The sequence below is a fragment of the Gymnogyps californianus genome, unplaced genomic scaffold (genome assembly GCF_018139145.2).
Source record: "Gymnogyps californianus isolate 813 unplaced genomic scaffold, ASM1813914v2 HiC_scaffold_32, whole genome shotgun sequence".
In the NCBI taxonomy this organism is placed as follows: Eukaryota; Metazoa; Chordata; class Aves; order Accipitriformes; family Cathartidae; genus Gymnogyps; species Gymnogyps californianus.
In genome coordinates this window covers 1,392,372-1,400,998 of record NW_026114202.1, presented here as the reverse complement: position 1 = coordinate 1,400,998, position 8,627 = coordinate 1,392,372, and positions in this window count along the sequence as shown.

Below are 8,627 nucleotides of genomic sequence, written 5' to 3'. Positions count from 1 at the left end.
AAAGACAGAAAAAAACCCCTGACTAATTATATTTTATTTGCTGATCAAAAGGAAAACGACTCGCTGCAGGCAAGGAGGGAGCGGGGTTTGTAAGGGCGTTCGGTGGAAAAGGCGGTGTCTGAAGGTTTGCATAATCCGCGAGGGTTTTACCTCTCCAGGGTGCATTTTCTGGGCAGCCGCCTCCTGTCTGGGCTCTGCTAGTCCCAGCTTGCCGCTGCACCGGCGTTTCGGGCTCTGCGGCGGGTTGGGCTCCTTTGTACGCCTTCCAAAGCGGCCGGGATGAGGGAAAACGCGTGAGGGCACACAGGGAAAAATCCCCGGGTGGAAACGCTGGGGTAGGAGGCGGCGGGTGCTGGTTGGGGTTGTGCAGGGCTGGGGGTGCGGAGAGACCACGGGGCTGGTGCGGGACTTTTCTGGGTTTGCTTTGGTATGGGGGAACACCCCGGCCTTGCTTTTGCTTTTGCACGGGGGAGCATCTCTACCTTGGTTTTGCACCACAGGAACACCCTCATCTTGATTTTCCTTTTGCACCGCAGGAGCATCCCCATCTCCACCTGATTTTTGCATTGGGGGACCGTCCCAGCCTTGGTTTTGCTTTTGCACCAGGGGACCATCCGTCTCGCAGCTTTGCTTTTGCACCACGGGAGCCTCCCCATCTTGGGTTTTGCTCTTGTACCACTGGAGCATCCCCATCCCAGCTACACTTTCGCACCGGGGGAACGTCCCAGCCTTGGTTTTGCTTTTGCACCAAGGGAGCACCCACGCTGCAGCTTTGCTTTTGCACCAGGGGAGCCTCCTCATCTCAGCTTTGCTCTTGCACCAGGAGAACATCCCCACCTTGGCTTTGCTTTTGCACCCTGGGAGCGTCCCCATCTTGGCTTTGCTTTTGCACCACTGGACATCCCCACCTTGGCTTTGTTCTTGCACCCCGGGAGCACCCAACCCCCAGAGCAAAGCCGAGCAAAGACCTCACCTCGGTTCTGCACCCACTTCACACCAACCTCTCCACGAGCTCCGCTGGGCCGTTCTTTGCAAGAATTGCACGGGGATGCCAAAGGGGGGGAAAAAAAATAAAAGAATTGAGGAAAAAATATAGGGAGAGCATGTTTCTCCTTGTGCTCCATCCCGAGCGGAGCCGGGGCGAGCCGGGCACAGCGGGCGGCTGTAGCCTGGGCGGCTCGGCCTGTTGCGGCTTGTTCCCTGCATATTTTACGGCTGCGTCGGCGAGGTTCTGCCTCCCTTTGGGGCTCCGCGAGGCTCCAGAGGCTGCAAAGCAATTACCCCCCCTCCTCGCTCCTGCCATTTCAGCATTCCTGCCAAAAGACGGCCCCAAATTTCCCTGCCTGCCCCGAGCGGGGCCGGATCTTTCCTCCATCCTACACCCCGTTTGCAGCCGGGATGGAGCCCCCTTGCAGCGGGGGGCTTTTTTGGCATGAAAATGACTAAAAACCTTAAAAAACGATGAAAATAAACCCGCCGGGGGCCAACGTGCGCCCGAGCCGCGGCCGCGCAATCACCCCCGCGTTAACCTGTAATTAACGCCGTGATGCAATTCAAACAGGTTTCGCTCCGCGGAAAGTCCGTCTCGCCTTCCAGTAAACTCTATCTTGGTTTAATTGGCTCTAATTTGCATGAAAACAATTATCGGCCGCGTTTTGCCGCTGGAAAGGTTGGGAAAGTTATGGAAGTGTCTGGAAAAAAAAAGGGATTCGTGAATCACCGGCATCGGCAGCCGCGTTGCATCTGGGGAGAGCCGGAGCCTTTGTTTCTTGGGGTGTAAAGCTTGAAATGTCCCACGAGGTCAGGAAGGGAAGGGGGAGGATGGGGTTTGTCTGGAAAGAGAGTCAAGGATTGGGCTGGGGGGGGGAAATAGGTGCCCCGATGCCCCGGTGATGGGCTGGGGGATGGGGAAGCCAGGCCCAAGCATTGCTGTAGCGGGTTAGGATGAATCAACCCAGAGTAAAAACGCTCCCTCCATCCCCACATCACCCTAAAGGGGAAAAATTGGGGTGAAAAAGCCTAAAATCGGGGTTCATCCAGATGCCCAGGGTGCCCGGCACCAGCGGGTCCATCCCCAGCCCATTCCCAGCCCAGCTGCTCCCTCCGGATACAGAAGCAATCCTCGCAATCAAAGCAAATTTTTGCCTTTTTTTTTTTTTTTCCCCTTTCTTGCTTTTTAAAGCCAAAAAAAGCACCGTGCGCGGCACGGAAAAAAAAAAAAACAAAACACCAAAACCAAAAATCCCCTTTGCGCATCCCATCGGCCTCCGCCGGGATTTCGGGGGCTCGGGGCGGGCGCCCACGGGAGCTCGGCCACGTGGCAGCGTTTAGGCGAGAGCCGTAAATCACAGCCAGCTGCTGAGTGGGGAAAGCAAAGGAAAAACCCCGTGGCGGCTGCGGTCGGAGCCGCCTCGTGCTCGAGGCCTCCCGGGGCGGGGATGCCTCGGGGTGCCCCGTGCGTCCCCAGTTTGGGGACACTCAAGGGACGTGACCCTCTCCTTTGCACGGCTTTTGGGTGGCGTTGCACGGGTGGCACATCCAAGCGCCCACCCAAAAGGGTGTGATTTTAGAGGAGGTATTTTCCGGGAGCTCTTGTTCCGTCCAGTGTTTTTTCAGCTCCTAAATGATTTGGGAGCAATCCCAAATAATTTGCAGCATCGTGCATCTTGCTATGCGTGCTGTGGTCACTAGATGGGGAGATAACAGCTTAGCATGAGCGTGCGGAACTGCTGCCTGCTCCTGCCTGGCTGCCAGAGCTCCTCCGGCCCCGCAGAGCTGAGCTTTCCAGCCATGAGCTGGAGATGGATGGGTGCTGGAGATGCACCCTAGCACCCCTGCACCGATGCAATGGGCACCCATCGAGCCACGTCCCGGCACATCCAGGCCAGTTGAGATGGGGGTTTGTGGTCCAGGGCTTGTCCTGGCTCCGTGGCCACCTGGATCCTGCTGCTCCCGGGGTTGGGAGATGATGGAGGATCCCTCCAGCCCCTAAATGTCTGGCCCAACACCAAAACCCAGCAGGAGAAGCTTGCAGGAGATGCAATGGGGGCTCCATCGGCAGCGGCGCGGTGCCGTGTCCTTCCTCCCCAGGAGGCGAAGAGGATGGCGAAGCCACTGCACAGCAGGATGTTCGAACCCAGCATCCCTCCCACACCCTCCTCTCCCTCCTCATCCCCAACTCCCACTTCCCGCGGGCTATGAGGGGCCCCGGTTCGGGGCACCGAGCCCTCCCTGCCATCCACCCGCAGCAGCCGGGAAGCGGCGAGTCCTTGGTGGCGAACGTTGAACGACCGGCTGGAGCCATATCTTCCCGGTGCCGCGAGGCTCCTCTCTATCTCGCCTCCCCAGGCATGAGTTATAATGTGCAATAAAAAGAAAATCAGTGCATTGATGCCAGTTAGTGTGACTAATCCAAGACCCAGCCTATTAACTGGTGAGTGGAGCATCCGTCTTGGCTCTCATTAGAAACTCAGCCAACTACCCAGGGATAAATCTTTCAGCACATGTGGGAGCGCAGCTCAGTGGTCAGAGCATCCAGGTTACCGGGGTTTTGCTCCTGGAGCTGGAGCTTTGAAGGAGCCAAAGGGCGTTTGGGCTTTGGTTGTTCACTGGGGGATGCACAGGGATGGAGCTGGACACCCGGGTCCTGTCCCCAGCTTGGGGATGGGAACGGGGAGAGGCGGGGCTGGTGTATTACAGCAGGGGACGAAGAAGCAGGAGGAGCCCCCGGAGCGTCCCACGTGGATGGAGGTGGGGAAGGGAAACTGAGGCACGGAGCAATTGGGGCTCAGGTGGCGCTGGACAGCATTCCATCGCCAACAGCATCCCATCACCAACAGCATCCCATCACCAACAGCATCCCAACGCCAACAGCATCCCATCACCAATGGCAGCCCATGGCCAACAACATCCCATCGCCAGTAGCATCCCAACGCCAACAGCATCCCATCACCAACAGCATCCCATCGCCAACAGCATCCCATCACCAATGGCAGCCCATGGCCAACAGCATCCCATTGCCAACAGCATCCCATTGCCAGCAGCATCCCATCGCCAGTAGCATCCCATCGCCAACAGCATCCCATCGCCAACAGCAGCCCATCGCCAACGGCAGCCCATCGCCAACGGCCTCATCCACCCTTCCCTGAAGGACACGGCAGCTCTGCCACGGCGCTGCCGCTCCTGCACGTGCTCTTATTTGCTTTATCTTCGGCTCTCTCCATTAATCTCGGCGTGATTTACGGGGACGTGTTATTTATCTTTTTCTCCCTCCTTCACCAGGCTGGACTGGAAGGTCCACACCTTTTTATAGCGCAATAAAGCCCGCACAATGAAGAGGATTTCGTGAGGTTTTCCAGCTGTGGGGGAGCAAGGGGATGTCGCAGGAGGCGAGTCGGGGACTTGGGACACCGCGGCTGCCCGTGCGAGGGAAGCGAGGGCTCATGGATGGAGGCATAACCCATCCAAATCGCCTCCCGGAGATGTTTGGTGACATCTTGTAGAAGACTGTGGCTGGCCACGAGGGATGTGGGTCCTTGTGCCTCAGTTTCCCTCCTGGCTCGATGCATTTGGGCATTGCAGCTTTAGCAATGGGGACATCCCTCCATGTGCAGGGTGATGCGGTGGGGAGACCTCTCGGCCCAGCGATGACCACGGTGGTGTGGTCACAGTGGTCCCCAAGCCACAGAGCTTGGGCTGGACCCCCAGATTCACTCCCTTAAATTCAAAAAGCTTCCCCAACCCCTTCCTCCCTGCAAAACTCTGCCTCCAAACCCCACCTTTGTCTTGAATTTTAAATAAATTCCCATTACATTTGCTTCCAGCCCAGCAACGGCGCAGACGCTGGCTTCCAGATGACTGGCACTTTACGGGAATACCTCCCTATTAAGCTGCCAGTGCCAGCGCTGCATTGGCCAGGGGCGTTGATTTAAAAGCGCCTTACGGCTGCTTAACATAAAGCGATCGTCTACCGTCTTAAGCTAAATCAATAGAAAGCAGGTTCGAATCAATTTGAAAGTACCCAGATCCAGGGCCTGGGTGCCATAAATCAATATCAAAATCAGACGTCGGATTAAAGAGGTGCAATCTGGAGGGGAGATGGTGAGTTACGATTTCCCCGCGTGTTTCTGAGCGCGGCCGAGAGACTGGCTGGGGAGCATGGATGGTCTCATCTCGCTGCGGCGGCATTGCTCTGGCGTTGCCTGGAGAGTGGCCGCAGGGTTTGAAGGGCAATGCAGGGTAGCAGGAGGTGGAAAGGGACCTCTGGTCCCTCCACGCCAACTAGGAGACAAATCTGGGCTCTTGTTGAGGCTCTTTGGGGTGTCAGAGAAGGATTTGGCTCAGCTGAGGTTGTAGGGACCAGCAGCATTGGCTGGAAGGGACTCTGGAGGACCCTCACCCAACCTTGGACCATTGGAGATGACCAAGGCTTGAAGACCTCAAGGATGAAGATGCCAAGGATGGAGATTGTCCACTTGCCCCAGGGCTTCCGCCCTCCTTATCCCATGGAAGCACTGAGAGCTGGGCTAGAGTCAATGGGGAGTGCGAGGACCTTCATGGTGGTTCCTCTGCCCTGGCTTCAATGTCACCCCTCCAATGGGACAAGTTGGAGGGTGCCCTTGGCTAGAAACCACTGCTGAAGATCAGGGAGGTGAGACCCAGCCAGCACATCCTGGATTTGGATAATGTCTTCTTCTCTCCAGCCTGGAGCAGACCTCGCCATTGATCTTGAATTGGCCAATTTTGGGAGGTATTCCAACTCACCTACACGTCGTGGCAGACAGGGAGCCGGCATCCTGCCGCCTGCCACCGGACCTCCTCCTGGAGGATCTAAATCTTTTTGGAAGCAAGTCGTAAAATCCCAGGCGCGGAGGTGTTTTTACAACCCCCCCCCTCCCTTCCCACCCGCTGCTGCGGCTGGGGCCAGCGCGGAGCAGTGTCACCGCAGGGAGCTGGCCCTCGCCTCTTGGCCGGGGCTCATCTGGCATCGCCGCGTGTGAGTAGTCACCTTGTCAAGGAGCTGGAGCCTCTCCAACCCGATGTTTTTCATTTCGTTGTCAGCTCCTTGCCAGCATCCGGCCTCATTGGCTCTCCGGCAGCGGCTGACTGCGGGGGGAACGTCCATCGGGTGGGAGAGACCTGCCAGAGTGGGTGGTGGTATCATCCTGACTGCTGCTGAGCACCTCCCAGCCTGGCCTACCCCACTGAGTTTCCCCCATGTGCCCTTTTTTTATTGTTTTTCGCAGAAATACCGCCCAGGCAGGCTCTGGAGGTTGAGTCGCGGTTTCTGGATGGTCCCAGAGCACCTCTACCACCACCGAGGACATACGTAGCTCTTGGCGCGGTGCTTGTGTGGCGGGACCAAGACGTGCTGGGGGCCACGCGTGTTGCACCACGCACGTGGTCACCTTTGGGTGATCCTGGCTGCTCTTCCCAGCACCAAACGCAATGGCGGCGTCAACTCAACGGTGTTGACTCGGTGGCCACAAGCCATCATCGTGGATTCGGAGACCTGAGGGACCCCACGGGGGTTGTACCGGCCCCCCGTGATGGGGACGCAGCGCAGCTCGCCGGCGTAGAGCCCAGCTCCTCGTCCTCAGCCAAACAGCAGCCTGGCCAAGCGCCCGCATCTCCCACCTCGTTAACGTCAGGGGGATTGATGGGGCTTTGGTATCGCCCCAAATGCCTTGACCTTGGAGAATCGGCCATTTCACATGGGCTTAACGGATAAAAGGACGCTTGAGTATTGGCCGGGCGCGGGCTGCCTTATCGCTTTTGCAGGCTGTAGTGTTTGGGGCTATTACAGTAGCATACTGTACCGCAATCGCTTTATAAGGATGGATGGTTAGATAGAGATAATAAAGCCCAAGAGCATTAAATCTTCGCGAGACACCGGCCACACTGCCTCATCCACCAGGCTGAAAAGGCTATATATGTTTTTCATAATTTGTAATTACTTTTTTACAGTTCTCTCCCATAACTCTGTCCATCATCTGGGTCAAAATATACAATGTGTGTGGGAGTAAGAGTCATAAAAATGTGAAAACAAACAGTTTGTCTTCGGGGAGATTAACGCACAGTTAAAAGACCCATTTTAACACCCTCTCCATGCCGTCAGCCAATTAGCCGATATAATGGGCTCCACTTGATATTTTAGTTTTATTTTATTTCGCAACAATACCAACGCGCTTAATTGTGAACACGTGATCCCTAATTGGCGGTGGTGTCATCTTCGAGGTATGCGGCTTATGCAGGAGAGCAGCGATTTGGGGCTGATCTGGAGGGGATTGGGCAAGGGAATTCTCTCTGAAATTCAGCTGCCGGAAAAAGGTATCCTGCGGGGAAAGAAAAGGATCCTGGATGGCAGATGGGGCAGCACTGGGTTCACGGTAAGTGACTGCAGAGGATATGCTGCCATGTGGGTTCTCTGGTGTCTACAAAGGGTTGAGAGTCCGCCTTTGGGGATCTTTCTTTGCTGGTTCAATGAAATTTGGCAGATCTGAGCATCGCTGCCTAATCCAGTTGGTATTGGCCTCCAGGTTCAAAGTTATTAGGTGACACACACACTCACATGCAGAGAACAATGGCATAAATAGCCATTTTTCACCCCTTCACCTTTTCCCTTTTTCTACTTCTAAAATAAATGACGTCGGAGATGTCTCTTAAAAAAAAAAACCAACCAACCCCGCAGCCCTCCTGCCCCTCCTTCTGCTCTTCGAGAATCCCTTAAAAAAATTGTGACTGGTTTCCAAACATCCCATTCATGGGAGCTGGAAAGGGGCCACATTTGGCTCCAACAGAGCCGTGTCTTTTCTTGGCTGCAGCTGGAGAGATCTGGGGCAAAATATCATGTGTTTCATTTCTCTGCTGGCTGGAAGGGATGCTGTGATGGAGGGATGGGGGTAGGGAATGATTTTGCCCCGAGAGAGGAAGCCGAAAACCATAACTCCTCGTGAAAGAGATATTTTTGGAAAGTTTGCCTCGGCTGGCGATGCTGGAATGCGGCTCCTCGCGGCGAGTGACAAGGAGGAATTATGCTGGGACAGAAAATGCCCTTTCTTCGCCCTCCTGCCCAGCTCACACCAGGGCTGACACCCAATATTATTTTTTTTTTAGGAGAGGAATGGCTGCATTTCCCGCGGCGGTCCCGGCCCCTTCCCACCTCTGCGGCTGCAGGCGATGGGTTTGCTCGGGGACAGCATCGTCCCTCCCAGATGTCCCATCCCATGTTGTCCTCGTGCAGCAGCCACCCTCCTCCCCCCAGACCCCATCTCCAGCCCCACATCCCTTCTCTGGCCATGGAGAACCACTTGTTTCTGTAGATGGGGCCACCGACGGAGCTTTTCCACCCTCTATTCCCTTCCCAGGGGCTTTTTGCTATGAATTTCTTTCTTTGCTTTACATTAATCCATCCGAGCAGGAAAGCAGCAGCCGAACAGGAGAGATCCAGGCTTTTGCTCTTAAAAAATAAAAGCTGGTTGCTGGCAGGGGATGGCTCCCTACTGCCTCCCCCACCCTGAGCACCCCAGGGCCCCCCACTCGTGCTGGGAGGACTGGGGTGGAGAGAAACGGCCGAGAGGGACTTTGGGGGGATGTTATGGTCCTTGGGCACCCCCGTGGCCTGTGGG